General features: G+C 39.8%; 1 protein-coding gene across 2 annotated transcripts in view; it reads left to right on the forward strand.

The window, feature by feature from the left end:
• The window catches only part of CSMD1 (CUB and Sushi multiple domains 1), a 937,839-nt gene that overhangs the window by 40,775 nt on the left and 880,159 nt on the right, over positions 1-16,905 (forward strand). The gene's annotated exons all lie outside the window — the stretch shown is intronic.

Consider the following 16,905-nt stretch of genomic DNA (forward strand, 5'->3'; position numbering starts at 1 on the left):
TTGCCTGAAAATCTTAGGTGGCATTCACTCACCCTTCGTGACCACACCATGTCAGCCACAAAACAGACTGCCTGTGCAATGCAGTGTGCTGTGGTGTGCTGCTTGACAATTGCTCTAAACATTTCATAAAGCAAAGCAGTACTTCTTTAAGAGGCTCACCAGTGGGATCCATTTAAATTTTCAAATATTAATTGGGTCCAGTCTGCATATTAATTTTGTGCACTGATGCCTGATCATTAATTTTAACTGATATTTGCAATCTGGCTTGTTGAAGCTGCATTGTGCTGAAGATATCTATGAGCATTTTACTACTGACTGTGAACACTGAGTTGAAACATCATTGCAGTATGCAGAACACCTCCTTTAGCAGTAACAGTGATTCACCACCCACACTTCAAGAGTCACCTTATGTATTCCTGTTAGCACGCTTGCTCATAAGCAAACTGACCTTTAAAATTGGGCATAAAATTAAATCTGGCTCAGAAATCTGTTTTGTTTTGTTTCTTAAGAAAAAGCAAAATTAGCTTTCATTAATTCTAACAGTTTCATGAGCCTGTACTGCCTGTAGCAACCCTGTTTCTTTCCTGACTAATGTTTTCAGATACTATGGTTACTAGGGGTGTACATCAGCTCTTTGAGAGGACCAAAGAATGAGAATTCGAGTGACGCCTCCCAAGTCAAATGTGATGTCAGTCAGCCACCTACTGTGAGTTGGATCATGGCCCCCCCTAAAGCCTTGCGTTGCTTTGTAGCTCTGCTGTTTCTGTGCTTTACTATTCAGCTCTGCATTCCCTATATCTCCATATTTCTAAAGATCCATGGGCTTTGCAAGAAGCGAGGCTGTCCAAAATGCTGCCTGTGGACTGCTAAAAAGCTGGGTTTGTTGTTGTTGTTAAAGTACAGCAGTGGAGGGTTTTCTGAAAAGTTAAAAAAATTAAAAATCTATTTTGATATGCTACAACAGAAAACAGACAATCTCCAGAACACTACATGCAGCATTCTAGATAGCATTACACTGGAATGCCTTCTGGAGTCTTGCAAAGCCTAACACTGAAAATGGCATTGTGGAGCTGCATTTAAATATATATGTATTAGGCAAGAAAGAAAAAAAGAGGTTGAAAGACTGTCTCAAGGCAAATCTAAAAAAATGTAGTATAAACACTGACAACTGGGAAACACTGGCCTGCGAGCGCTTCAGTTGGAGAACAGCCTCTACCAAAGGTGACATGGGCTTTGAAGACACTCAAACTCAGGACGCAAGGGAGAAATGTGCTAAGAGGAAGGCATGCTTGGCAAACCCACAACGTGATCAACTTCTGCCCGGAAACCAATGTCCCCACTGTGGAAGGACATGTGGATCCAGAACTGGCCTCCACAGTCACTTACGGACTCATTGTTAAAACCGTGTTTATGGAAGACAATCTTACTCAGCTACGAGTGATCACCAAAGAGAAGAAAAGATTAGGCAAGAATATACACCATTCAGTCACCGCTTTATTATTTAATGGTAGGAAAGAGAAGAAGAGAGACTCTTGCTCCACCAATCAAAAATAGGAAATAACTGTGGAAGAAGATGAATCTTTTTTACTTCTTCACAAAACACCTCCATTTGTCTACAAGTGAAACTCAGCTATCCTTCAAAATTTGTACTTCTCCAGATTTTGTGATGTGCACGTCTCAAACCAATGGTTACAAAAATGCATATTTTAGGGGGAAATGTGCATTTAAAATATAAAGTGAAAACAATTACGCAACTGCCCAAATGCCTAGGACCACAATAACTCAAGGAGCACCTCTCCTTGTATAAACTGACCCAGACTCTGAGTTCTCCAGCTGAGGCCCTTCTTCATGTGCCTCTTCCACAAGAGGTCTGGAGGGTGGCAACATGAGAAAGGGCCTTTTCTGTGGTGGCTCCCTGTTTATGGAATGCTCTCTCCAGTGAGGTTCATCTGGTGCCTTCATTATTTATATATATATTAGGCACCAGGTGAAAATCTTCCTCTTCAACCAGCTGATTAATATTCTACAGTCTTTTAAATGTGTTTGTGGGAGGGGGTTATTGTTTTGTTTTGTTTTTGTTCTAACTATTTATTTGTGCTTTTATCATGTGTTTTTACCTTGTGAACTGCCCTGCGATCTTTGAATGAAGGGCAGTATATAAATTTAATAAAAAAAATTAAGAGAAATTGCTTGCAAAAAGTTGTACATTAGTCAAAACTACGTATTAAATCCAGTTAGGAAAACTCTGCCCTAGCATGCTGAAAAGAATTCATTAGGGTTTTTTAAAATGTAAATTGCCGTAGCAATGTGGCTAACTGAATTTAAGATAGGAGGAATGAGAAACTGAAATTGTCTGACCCTTCCATCCGTAATTATAAATACATTAGTTGCTGCTTCATATATACTGTATATACTTTATGTCTTCAAAACAAGCTATACATATTTATAGTTACCTGTTTGATATAATGGGTAAATCCAAAGCAGTTTCCTATTTTTATTCCTATTTTTATTCCTATTTTATTTTCTTCCAGATATTTACAATTTCAGATGAGGGAGCTGTAATTTCAGTGAATATAACTAAGACAAGATATTGGACTTATCCAAAGGTGGAGATGCATTAAGCTGTGTTTAGATAGCTAGCTTTCTTTTTAATGGGTTTTTACCAAAATTCACACTGCTGCCTGTGCCATTATTTTGTCTGAAGAGAAGCTTTAGAGACCATACTCTAAAACTGACATGCTAATTTTGTTTGATGAAAAGTTCAGTGAAATTTGATGCTGCTAGTTGATCCAATAAAAGATAATCACATCACTGAACACATATCTTTATATCTGTAGGACCAAAACGGCTAGCATCACTTTGATCTCAGAAGGAGGGAAGCTAGATTAGTAGTATAGAACATGAAAGAGAATGTAACAGTGGTCACTAACCAAAAGTAATTAAAACTAAATGAAATCTTTGAGCAATTTTGGAAAAATTGATTTTCAGAAATGTAACATAGTGCAAAATGTAGATGCCTTCCACCAATACTGGAAAAAAAATAAGTCATAAAATATGTAATCTGTGTTCAGTTTATAGTGTTTCCTCTTCCCATGAAATTTACAACCTCACCTCCCCCATATATAAGTCTATGTTCTCCTTATTCAAAGGATGATTTGACAGCGGTAAGGATGTTAGAGGTGTTTATGCACCTATTCAGGTCCAACTCAGACCAGGTCAAGATCCATGAAGTCCTGCATTCTGTGTCCATTAGTGGACAGTCATATGTTTCTGGAATGGTGTCTCCTCTCTCCCCCAGATGCGTGTCACCATTTTAGATTGTTTCCCCGTCTCCTCTGGCCCCCACAGAGGCTCATGGGTTCCTGCGTAACCCATCCTTCAAATGAGCCAATTGGAGGCAGCCCTTGGGGGGGGGCATGGCCATCTACTTAGCCCAGCCGACCACTCAGCACAGCATTTAGTTGGCCAGGAGCTTCTCCCAACCTTCCCCTTTCATTAATAGTTGATTACTGCTCAAACCATTTCTTTTCAGCTAGCTGGGCTTTGCCATTGTCTTTTGGCAGTTGCCGTATTTGGAGCCGAGAAGGAATTTTCCCTGCTCTGCAGGTTTCACCTTCCCCATAGCACTAGTCACAACTTGGGGGTTAAGCCCTTGTGCGGAATCCTATAATCTTTCATCCAATTGTGATGTGGTGAAGTGGTGACTCTCTCTCTCACACACACACACACCCCCAGTGGCATAGCGTGGGGGGTGCAGGGGGGGCCGGCCGCACCGGGCACAACATCTGGGGGTTAGGGTTAGGGGGCGCAAATCCACGGGTTAGGGGGCGCAAATTACTTGCCTTGCCCCGGGTGCTGACAACCCACGCTACGCCACTGACACACCCTGTTCCCTGCAGTGGCGTTAACAGGGTACCCAGTCAGAGGGGTCTTTAGGGAAATCTCTGTCCAAAGAGCCAAGTGCGTAGGGCTAGCAGGCCATAGAGCTTCTATCAGCGTTTGGGGGCCATTTGCGTAAACCTGCGTTTTGCTATGGTTCCACCCCCGAATAGACCCTGTCATGCCTCAGTTCCCCAGCAGGGGTGCTGCTGAGAGGGATACATGGCCAGTGCCTATGTCAAAGCTTCCTACATCTGAAGTCAACAAAGTTGTGGCTGTTTAAATCCCAGACAGTTGTTGTGTCCATTAATTTTACCACTCAGCAGCACTGGCATGAGGTACTCTGTGGCTGGGCATGTAAATAAAGCAAAAAGGATGTAACTTGTCCACTGATAGATATTTGCATTCAGAGGTATATTCCCTCTCTACAGAAACATTCAATTTTTCTGTCATAGTTAATAGTTATGGATATATACCTATGTAATGCTTCTTTTCCAACAATCAGCAGTTATCGCCATAATCATATCTTGTGACAAGATCCATTGCCAGCTCAACACAGGTCCCTTCCCGCCTCATTTTGAGGCTTCCTCCTTGGCTTCACTGGTGGGCAGAAGATGAAAATAATTGCTGATGGAATGGTGCTTACATCGCTACTTGAGTGGTGGCCAGTGAGAGGTTAGCTCAGCCTCCAGAGCTGAGCAAAGGGACAGCTATACTCAATCCAAGCCCCCCCCCCCCACAACCCTAAGTAAGGACATGGGGGAGTTGAGTTGCTCTGTCCATCACTTAATATTAATAATTTTAATGGTGGTTCAACAATGGAATAAGCTCCCTAGTAAGGTTATGAAATCTTTGTCCTCCTTTGGAGGCTTTTGAGAGAAAGGCAGGACAGGCAACTGTTAGGAAAGAAGGGGACACAATCTATTTAATCCATGAGGCTATATTGGTGTTTGCTATATATACTTGCCTAGTTTAGGATAATTCCAGTGAGTTTGTACTGAGCTATTTTAGCTGGTAGAGAAGGAGAGGTGAGAAGTATCTGGTGAAGAATTTTAAGACTACCAATATGTGCTTAAAATAAAAATAATGTGCTTCCTAGCATGTGATTGGTTTTATTCTGGTCTAATAAAATCTCACCTAGATTTTATTCTAGACTTTAATGGTGAGAGAGATTTTTTCACTAGGGCACAGATAATTTTTTCTTTACGGTCTGGTCAAGTAAACAAGCTGTATGCATATAGTTGTTTATTCAAGACCTGTGAATTTGAATTTAGATGCAAAAAGTGAGTTTTCAAGGGACATGGAAACTCATCTTCCTTGACAAGTGGAGCATTGCATATTCCAACAATCCTAAATATACTGAGGTTTTGGTGCCATTTTTAGGACATGTTTCTTCTTCACTACATGCTGAGACACCACACAGTGAACACAATTAGATCACAGTGCCTACCATGTTATCTGCAGATATTTCTTCCAACATGATCTCAGCCTTATCTTTCCCCTGTGTGATAGTTCCATTCTACCACTTCCTGTCCAACTGCAGCTTATTTTAACTTGTACTCCTTGTTCACTTTCCTAGTTTTAATTTTGGGAATCAGCTGTTTTTCTTGCCCTTTCTGTGTCATGGCTGCACTTTTCCTGAGTTTTGCATCCAAAGTGTAGGACTAGAAGCAGGGAGCAAGAAGAAGAAGAAAGGGTTTGCTTACATCACAAACTGAGATTCCTTCCACAGCTTTTCTTAGCTGAGGAGAAACGCAGACTGCGGCCTCTTTATTTTTAAAAGGCATATAAAATGGGCAAAGGAATTAGATACATTCTGTTGCTTTTTCTCCCCCCAGAGTAATTTTGCCATAAGAGCATAATGGGAGTGTGGGAAATATGAAAATGGCCATCTGTCGTTATGAGAAATGTCAGGCACGGAAGCTAAAAATGTCTGGTTTACCAAGTGTTTTCTCCCCTTTCACAAAAAGAACTGATGTTCATAGCAGTCTCTTTGCCCAGCATTTCTGAGATTTCATATTTGATAGACTAGCTGCCTTCAGGGCTTGAAGAGTCTTTGTGTTAAGAATCCACCTGATAATAACATTTCACTGGGAATATAATAATTCTCTTTTGCTGGAGGCAGTTGGTAAGAAAACTTCCAAAGACAACTAAATAGAAGTCTCTTATTAGCCGGGATTTGTTCCTATTTCTTTCACTTTCTCTAACTTACTGCAGCAGCTAAAATGGACTGATGGATTTGTGTGCTGCTCAGGGAAACACATTTATTTCACCCTTCCCCTCTCTTAGCTAACACAGTAGCAGAAATAAAAGAGTTTTCTTTCCTTATATTTGAAAATGTAGACCTCGGTCCATAGCCCACAGATTTGTTAGTAAGTTCCAGTGTTAATAATTTTTTTGTTTTTATTTTTATATTTTTTTGCTTCTGGGCTTGTTTGCTTTAGATTGGAGTCTTCTCTGCACCACCACCATCACTTTAAACTGAAATCGGTGGAATGTGCTTCCAAGAGTGTTTAGGGTGTACTTTAATCCAGTAATATGTACACAGGTTTTGATTTCAATCTTCCCTGTATATGTACCTTCTTATACGTGAACCTACACTGGCTGTGGCTATGTGGGTCTTCACTGTTTGGAAAGCTGTATGGAGGTGGGGATTTTACAGTGTAATCATGCAAGGGGTGTGAGTACAAGCAGGACCAGGTGAATTGTTCAAACGTAGAAGTCCCTGTGGTATATGTGGCGCCAGGTAACGGTTGTAATGAAATGACCGTGCATGCATATGTTAATCATGCAAATGTTAATCATGGAATAAAGTTCAGCTCCCATGGGAATGGACTATTTCAGCTAAGCATATGGGGAAGAAGAAGAAGAAGAAGAAGAGTTTGGACTTGATATCCCGCCTTTCACTCCCCTTCAGGAGTCTCAAAGCGGCTAACAATCTCCTTTCCCTTCCTCCCCCACAACAAGGTCTGACTGGCCCAAGGTCACCCAGCAGCTGCATGTGGAGGAGCGGTGACACAAACCCGGTTCCCCAGATTACGAGACTACCGCTCTTAACCACTACACCACACTGGCTCTCACCTTTTAATGTATACAGTGGTACCTTGGTTTAAGAACAGCTTAGTTTATGAACAACTTGGATTAAGAACGCTGCAAACCTGGAAGTAGGTGTTGTGGTTTGTGAACTTTGCCTTGGAAGCAGAAAATGTTCAGCTTCCTGTTGAGTGTGTTCCATTTGTACATTGAGTTCCCCACTGCTATGGGAAAGCACACCTTGGTTTAAGAACGCTTTGGTTTAAGAACGGACTTCCGGAACGGATAAAGTTCATAAACCAAGGTACCACTGTATACCCTCCCTCTCCTCATATTGAAACCTCTAGCCTAGCATTCCTGATATGATATTCCACTATTGTGACTCTCAACAAAGTGAACCCATGTGAATATTTGAGGTGGTAGAGGCTAACATATTCTGAATTGCCTTGAAGTCGCCATACAGCAACCCAGAAGGTTGGTGCAACAGCTCTGTTTATTATGACAAGTACCAGCTGTCGCTTGTGACTCTGGAGCTTCATAGAGTTATCAAAATCCCTGCCAGAAAGGATGCCAGCTGTTTTTGTCTACACATGTGTGCTAAGCAGGGGCAGATAGAAGTAGCACAAGCAACAGAAAAATAGTTCTGGATGCTGAGCAGTTGAGATCTACAGAGCAAAGCCTTCTCTAAGAGGTCATCTTCATGCTGAAACTGTTCAGGCAGACCTATAGGTATTGCTACTACCAGAGATAACTTTGAGGGCTAATGAAGCTCCCTCCCATTTGATAACATTTCCTAACACTCTGCAGGCTTTCCATCCCCTTGTGAATTTTATCCCAGGTGTTTCTTCACTGTTTTCACTGTGTTCTATAAGGCTTATTAATAGAAAGCATGCACCTAAAGGCCCCACCTAAATATTATTAATTAAAATGCAGAATAAAACCACAAAATACATAATAAAAACAATAACAAAACGAAACAATATGCCCCAAAACATATTTTAAAGGACACGGACTGTTAATCAGCCAAAGGTGTGTTTGAAGAGGAATGTTCTTGCCTGACATCTAAAGATATAAAGATATAAAGAAGATACCTAAAGATATAAAGAAGACATCTAAAGATATAAAGAAGGCATGAGACAAACCTCCCTGGGGAGAGCAATCCACAAATAAGGAGCATCTGCAGAAAAGTTCTCGTGTTGCCAGCCTCTCATGGAGGAGGCACATGGAGAAGAGCTTCAGATGATGATCACAGAGTCTGGGTCAATTTATATGGGCCTTATCATTACTCTTAATGGGCCTTAAATTGGGATAAGTTTCATTCTTTTCCATGGGACTTAATCATGACTAGCTTTAGCTTAATCAAACCCCAGGGAGGGTATTATTAAGGAATAGTGGTATTTGAGGGCAATAATGGCTACATTTCCCCTCAGTTTCATTGCTTTTCAGCATTAACTTCTCACGCCATATGTCTGCACTTTATAATGTTTTCCGTATGATTTAATGCATTGCACAACAAAGCTGAGTAATTTCTTAGTTCCTGTAGCCATGCCATTACACCAGAATTTATGTACCTTTTATATTTTTCTCCTGCATCTTTCAGGAATGGAATTTACAGGGAATACCATTCTTAAAATGCCGCTATCATTGTTTGACGTACTCAGCAGTCAGTGCACACAGCCGTGAGAATTTACCCTCAAAGAGCTTTGGCTATTGTAGGAACTGCAGGAATGGCACCTGAGTAGCTTTTACTGTTGTTCTAATAATACAGTCTAATTTATAAGCCACATGGTATATTTGAACTGACACTGCCAGTATTTTATTTCTACTGTCATTTCCTCCTAGTCTTTGCCAATTTCTTCCTCTCCTCCATTCAAGTGTTCTGTGTGGCATTACAGTTGTTTAGTGCTCAAATACTGATAATTCGGCAATGGCCCTCGGCTGAAGATCGTGATACACAGTGTTGTCATCAATAAATAAAAAGATCAACTGACTTTCTTAATGCCACAATCCTTGTTTTTCTAGTTTTGGTATTTTTAATGGGAGTATGTTTAAGATCTACCATGGGCAAACTCTGGATGGTATTTTCAAGCAAGTTTGGTGCATCTGTTCATCTCATGTGTTGTGTATTCCAGATTCCCAGGCTTCAATTGCAAACAGGATACACTCTGAAAACTTTTATTACTTGTGTTTATGAACACCTTGATCTTTCTATTTGTTTTAACTAGAGTGTATGTATGTCGTATGTAAATGTGTGTGCCACATTGGTACATTTGGTGGCAACGATACACGATTCCACAAGGATACACAATCCTTTCTGGACTTCAGCTGTGACTCAGCTCTGCTATATTTGTTCTGTGTTCTTCCCCAAAGCATTGTGATTTGAAAGCACCTGGGAAAGTCATTCCCTGATTGGAAGTTAGAGCTGTGTCAGCCACAAAATCAGTCCTATCTCTCCTGCTTGACATTTTCCTTTTATGGAAAGCTTGGAGGGAAATGTGTTGATGATAAACTGACTGACTCCCCCACCCCACCCCGAATCTTCAAAGCTGATTCAAAGCTTTGGGGGCTGACCAATTAGCTTCAGACAAGGTCTACTCAATCTGGGATTTATCCAAAATGAAGGCACGCTCCTATTGCTAGCCCCATGCTAGCCCCATCAGCTTCCATGGCCAATTTGTGTTCGCTTTCTCCCTAAAAAAAAGTTTTCGACATGTTTGCTACTCTGCTTGCTGAAAGGACATCCTTATTTTTTTAGGATAAAAGATACTGCAAGCACAGCAGGGCTCATACAAAGAAAATACTTTGTATTAAGGAAAAGGTGGTGTGCAGACATTGGAGCAGAGCTGGATTACCAAATAGGCAGAGTAGGCACTGGTCTATGGGCCCCATACCGTTTAGGAGTCCAGTGCAGTGGCGTAGCGTGGGTTGTCAGCACCCGGGGCAAGGCAAGTAATTTGCGCCCCCTAACCCGTGGATTTGTGCCCCCTAACCCGTGGATTTGCGCCCCCTAACCCGTGGATTTGCCCTAACCCCAGATGTTGCGCCCGGTGCGGCCGGCCCCCCCTGCACCCCCCACGCTACGCCACTGGTCCAGTGACAATGGATCAGAATAAATACTGTTTGTTATGTGTAATAAAATGGGTTTATTAAAATTGTTGCTTGTTAAAATAAAAAATGCAATTAGGAGATAATTTGTGAGGAGCCCCCTCGACCACCTAGGGACCTCCACATGGTTTAATCTAGCACTGCACTGGAGCTTTCCAAAGCAACCTTTCTCTTCTTATTAAAGCAACCTGTCTGTTATGCATTTACAGTAGCTACATGTGACTGGTACAAAGCGAATTATTTTGCATTAGTGCAGCTACCGTGGTAGCCTTCAAGACCGAGTAGGAATTTTGGGCCAGCCAGCTATTTGGCCTGGCAGGCTGGTCTTTTTGACTACTCCACTACTGCATGGAATGGGATGATGTTTTGTTGAACAGGTTGATTGGTTTAATCAGTTTAACTGGTCACTTTGGCAAGTAGGTGCGGGAAGGGAAACAGGAAGGTCAGCTTGGTGACTGCCTTGGGGACGATGGGTAGGTCACAAGGCCTGAAGCTCAGGGTTTTAGGGCATGGAAGCAGGATGCCAAGGGGACAGCTTGCCTCATCCATTTGGAGTGTTAGGACCCCAAGGGAGGGGAGGGATTTAGGAAAGCCTCTCTACTCACTTTCAGGGCATGGCTGGGGACAGAAGGAATTGCCTCCACCAATCCTGGCAGTGGCTGGTTGCTCTTACAGCTGCAGGCTTTTGCCTGATTTTTGGTTGCTTAGCTCCCGCTGCAGGTTGTGCTTATGGTTGAATTTAATTAAGTGGTCCATGGTACAACACAGTTACTTTATCAGGGTTTTTGTTTCATCTCTCAGCCACAAAGGTCCAGCAAAGTAAAATGAGCTGAATGGCACCCATGAGAATGAGAATCATAGGCATTTGCAGAACCTTCTTGGCTAAGGATGCCAGTAGAACAAGAACACTACTGGAGCATCCAGGCTATAATGTGGTTTCAGGTTTAGTTTTAATTAAGCTAGAAGACTTGATGTGCAGGTTGTGATGGTTACTTTTCTTAAAAAGAAGGAAACTAGAGCCCCAGCTCCTGCCAACCTAGCAGTTCGAAAGCATGTCAAAGTGCAAGTAGATAAATAGGAACCACTCTGGCGGGAAGGTAAAAGGCGTATCCGTGCACTGCTCTGGTTCGCCAGAAGCTGCTTAGTCATGCTGGCCACATGACCCGGAAGCTGTACGCCGGCTCCCTTGGCCAGTAAAGCGAGAGTCCCAACCCCAGAGTCGGTCACGACTGGACCTAATGGTCAGGGGTCCCTTTACCTTTTTAGAGCCCTATTTAGGCGTTGAGACTGAAGTGGGAACTGCAAGAAGGAAAAAAAAAACTTTGCTGGGTAGTAAAGAGAAAAAATAAGCTGACCTGATTACTCTTTAACTGAGGGATTCATTTGGCTGAAAAGGCAAACTTGAAAAATGTTTAAATTTCTTCTTACAATCTCTCCTTGTGCACTGTATTGTCTCAGAATAATTAAAGAAGCCTTGGCTTTATATATCTTTGAATATGGTAGCAGAGGAGAAGCAGAGTTCAAAATGTTACAGGGGGAAAGCATCATAGATATGGGTATCCATTCTTATTTCTTATCTATGGCATCAGTGTTGCTGTGTTCAAGTGATGTCATGTGTTCATAAAACATGCTGCAACTAGACAGTTAACTGGTTTACAGCTCCATTCACTCAACAGGATGGTACAAACCATCCATTGCATGGTAGAAACCATAGTCTACCCTAAATGTCAAATCTTCAGTAGGCATATTGGTTTAAATTTAGATGCTCCCCATTTGGATGATGTCATTACATTGTAGTAGTGGGAGATATCATATTGAATTGTATTTCCAAATCTGTAGCTTTATCTACTGTGGAAAACTAGGCTGTATCTCACCATTCACATGCTGTAGATGGGGTAATGCATTTTAAACAAGTTGTGGGGCTTACTCTATAATTAGTCTACAATGGTTTGCAAGAGACCACCACTCCTAACTATATAATTTGTTCTTAAAGCTAATTGAAGCTACTTCATGCAACTCATTTCAGAAGCAGTCATTTTTCATGAAATACTATCTGATTGAATGGTGCCTTTTAAAATATTTTTAACTTGTAACTTGAACTATAATTTGTTTTGTTTTTACTTGAATCTTTTGGGGGGGAGGGAGAAGTCCTAAAAAATAGCTGTAGCCACTGAATCAACACACACATATTTAACATTTATCCACAACACCCTTGCTAACTCAAAACCAAAAATCATTTCTGATTCCTTTCCTAAAGGAAATACATTTTGTTCTGGTTAACAGTGTTCAAGTATTGACTGCTCCTTGAGATATAGTTCTCCTGCTATCATTTTGTTTGTTAGTTTTATATCCCACCCTTTCTCCCACACAAATTATAAAGATTAAAACATCTAAACATGATTCCAATGCAAATGCATACGAAGAAAGGTGTCTACTTAGTAGATTTCTTGGAAAGTAGGAAGGTAGGTTCTGAAAGGACAACAAGTAACTGAGACACATTTAATAGAAGCACCATAACAATGTTAACACCTGTTATTTTTCAACAATATACAGTTGAATATTCTTCTTACAGTACTTCAATTTATCATTGTTTCAAGGAACACTATTTCCTGAAGCAGTATGAGATAGTGATAATAACTTCTCCTCCATGGGGTACAATGCAGATTTAAAAACTATCAGTGGTGGTTATGCAAAACTTATAATTTGGCATTGCTAGCAGTTGGTTAATGGGCTTCTATATGGTGTACTTTTAATTTCCAATTGCAGAATTGTATTTAAGTTCTCATTAGACAGTTCCCTTGAGCACCCATTATTTAATGCTTAAGTAAAATTGATATGGAATGAAAGTGCATATATTTCAACCAAAGCTAATGAATTCACTTTGGCCATTGCTTCTATTATGAGTTCAAAATATATTTGTTTCATCTGGACACTTATAAATTTTCTCCCTAGCAATTTTATTTTTTGTTCAATGTAGGTGATATGAATCCTAAGCTTATGAGATGCATTTTAAAATCAAAACCTTCTAATAATTATATGGTGTGTTAAATGGAAAATGGAAAAAAGGTGATCACAAAGTAGAGGTTATAGCTCCTCTAAGACAAATTGGACAAGATACAGAAGAACAGCATGAAAGAACAGGGAGCATATAGAGGTTACCATGCTGCAAAAAGTTAAACTAGGTGTCAATTCATGGGATCAGTTTATGATCATTGGGATGATCCAGTGATCAAAACTGTGGACTTTAATCTGCAAAATGGGAATAGCAGTGAGTGAACTTCTCTCTCCCTCTCTCTCTTAAAATGTGCTATTTACATTTAATTGTTTCTAGTTAGCTGCTGCTGCTGCTATTATTATTATTTGTTTATTTAAAATGTAGTAAATTCGGACCCATTCCACTTTCTTCACCTCTGGCATCCCACCGACCACTACTCAGAACGTGTGTATAGTATTGCAGCCTAAAATATATTACATCCACCTTCATCCTACATTGCATTCCCACTGAACAAGTTGTTTGGATCCTGGTTCTGTTGTTCAGGAAAGTAATCTTGTGCACACTTACCTAGGAACAAATCCTATTGAATCCAGTGGGTCTTAACAACAGTGAAAATAGGCAAAACAGTGAGACTGCACTGCAAGTGCGCATGTATGGGACATATTCAACAAATGCACATGGTTCCTAGTTGACATGTTTTCTGTTTCTGTTTGTACATTACAACATATCGTATAATAATTCATATTTCTGTTTTAAGAATATATATATATATATATATATATATGTTTGCCACAATATTTTTTTATTATGTTATAAAAATTGAAACCACAGTCCCTACCAAATTTAGTTCTTTCAGTTGAGATTCCTGTAATAGTATTTATTATTTAATAAGACCTTACTGATTTGTAATAATTTTAGACTGCAAATACCAAAAGGAGAGGAGAAATCAAATTAGGCTCATTATTGGACTTCCAATAAAGTAAAATAATGTGTTTGAAGAGACATCTCCTAAATCTTTGTACAGCATGTACTTGAAGCTTTCTTTCTTTTTAAAAAAACCACAATAAATAGGTTGTAGGCTGTGTTAGAGATACCATATGGAAAGCATTAATTCAGTGGGAAATTATAAACTGTAAATTGGACGTGTGACTTGTGAGTCATAATGAACAACAAAGCACTAAAGAGATTAGCTAAACCTTAGCATGTGCATGTTGCCTATTACTCAGCTTTTAGTTTTAGTTTTCTTTAGAACAGGCATAGTCAGAAATTGTTCTTCTTTTTGGTATTATGTATGAAACAGTATGCAAATGTTATATAATGATGTTGTTGATTATCGTTCAGAAATATGAGCAGAGTAGTATACCCCACCCAATTATAGATAGACTCTCTTGGGTTAGGAAGTTAATAGTTTTATTTGTTTATGACTCTACGAAGTAATGATTTTTAACCAGTTGATCTGCATCTTTGCAGTGAGGCACAACATGGATAAATGCTAAATTGAGTAGTCTGTTGGCAGCTATTTCAGTCTGGAGGAAATCTGAGCTGAGGAAATTTGGTGGCAATGCAAGGTGATGGGGAGAAGTTAATTTAATTGTACAACATGAGGAGAGCTCATTGCACTCGAAGAGAATGTACAATGAAACTATTTAGGAAAAAAATCAGTGTTTTAATACATGAAGACAACATATTAATTCCTGCTTAGTGTGTTCCCATTGCAACATAGTTGAAGCGTGATGCTTCTATTCTAAAATGACTGACCACACGATACTGCATTTGTTCCCTAACAAGAAAAAAGCAACATATTAAATTTATTGATGTAGAACGTATGAAGGTAAAGGTTTAATGATTCCCTAATGTAAAGAAGAATTGAAAAAATATATAGTTTAGAATCTTTATGCAGACCCACACTCTACCAAGGTTCCATGACCAAGCTTCAAATATAAGACAGGGAAACAGAGAAAAATATGAATGTGTGAATTGAATTATGAATAAAGCACACCACATACTTCTTGTTTTCTTATTGTCTCATGGGCTGAGGTCTGCCTCATTAATTCAGTTTTTTTTTATTTTTTGAAATTTCTTGAAGAGAAATTAGTTGTGAAGGTGATGGATGAATCAGTATATTTCTGGTGTGTGTGTCACTTTTGCTCGTACTTACTGTTCTGTTGTATTTACACATTAACACACACGTATATGTATATCACATTTAAATGCTTATTCAAATATATTCTAACACATTTTTTTAAAATACGATATATATATATATATATTTTAAAGACATTGATACGTTTACAGTGGTACCTCAGGTTAAGAACTTAATTCGTTCTGGAGGTCCGTTCTTAACCTGAAACTGTTCTTAACCTGAAGCGTCTGTAACCCAAGGTACCACTGTACTTATTTTTTTCTACCAAGAGCTATGCCAAAGCAAACTGCAGTGTGAAAACTATGTTCTATGTTTTGACCAAGCATTCGTCCAGCAGTTGATATGGAGCTAGATCAGGTTAGGGTGAGACAATGCGTGTCTCCCCACCACTATTCTCACCTATCAGTAGTGGCCACCAAAGCAGGATGGCATTACATACCTTGCTTCCCAATGCAAAGATCACTGCAAGTAACTAAGGAAAAGATGTAAGGCATCAGTGAGGTCAGCGTGGCTCAGGCATCTCCCCCTCTCAGTTACCGGGAGCAACCTCCACATTAGGCAGCCAAGTAAGCAACACCACCCCACTCTGTCCTGCTTGCCACTACTGCTGACCCTCATTTATTGGCAGTGTATTTTCCCTGTCACCCTTTGCTTTTTGATTCCTTTTAAAAACCTTTATTAAATTTATATCCATGCATGTTGATGATATGCATGTCCTAAGGTAGTATATTTTGCCTGCCTTCCTGTTGGGTATGTAGGATGTGAACTTTATGGAACATCGAGTGGAAAACCATAAATCAAATCCTGTTCCTAAGGGACGGTTCTTCAGTTATTAATACACATTAGCAAAATGCCCAATTCAAATGGTAAAATAAAATACTTGTCCTCTGGGACTTTCTCCAATGGTTAAAACGTAGCGTGCATGTCTCTGGTATAATATTGTGACAGGCTTTATATTGCTTTTTTAAGAAGCATGGGCGACTTGTTGCTTCAGATTACACTAAAAAAATATATCATGCTCAGAATGAGTTTACCATTCTTTCTCAATTTATGTAGTACATTTGAAAAAGCTACATTCATCAAATGCTATGTTCAAAATGAAAACTGCTGAGTGCCTGCTTCTTTACTTAGTCTTGGGGATCTCCAGCAAAGCTATTGAATCAACCTTTTGTTTACGTACTTAATTATTGCCAGACTTAACTTGGAATAGCTCATCGCTGTGGACTTCTAGCAGCTGAGCTTCAGACTATGTTATTGTTGGTCCTTTTCAAGATGCATGCTGCAACAAACTATAGCCTACCCTTTAAAAAGTAACACGGGGTGTAGCTAAATATCAGCAGACATGAACTTTAAACAATTACACAGAACAGTATATGATACAGATCTGTGTGAAAAGGAGAAAGTGTGTTTATGATCCAAGTGCATTATCAAGACTCAAGGGCACTTGGATCCTTGTATATTTCATGATAAGCTTTTATAAGAGGGCCACTTGACTGCTCTGAAACCCATCCCTTATATGTGAAGTAGGGATTATAAAATGTTAATCCAAGTGCTTAAGAAGGTCATCCACAAACAATTTGGGGGGACAACTATTCAGTTTGAAAATCCTTCTTGCCTTTTTTTTGGGGGGGGGGTGGATTGTATCTTCAAAACTGCAGAAGCTAGGAGAGGTATCTTATTTAAAAACTGCCTCTTAAAAAAGCTCCACTTTGGAACATGGTGCTCAAGCGGGACAAAATTCAAAGTCTGC

This window comes from Podarcis filfolensis (genome assembly GCF_964270895.1).
Source record: "Podarcis filfolensis genome assembly, chromosome: 3".
Lineage (NCBI taxonomy): Eukaryota > Metazoa > Chordata > Lepidosauria > Squamata > Lacertidae > Podarcis > Podarcis filfolensis.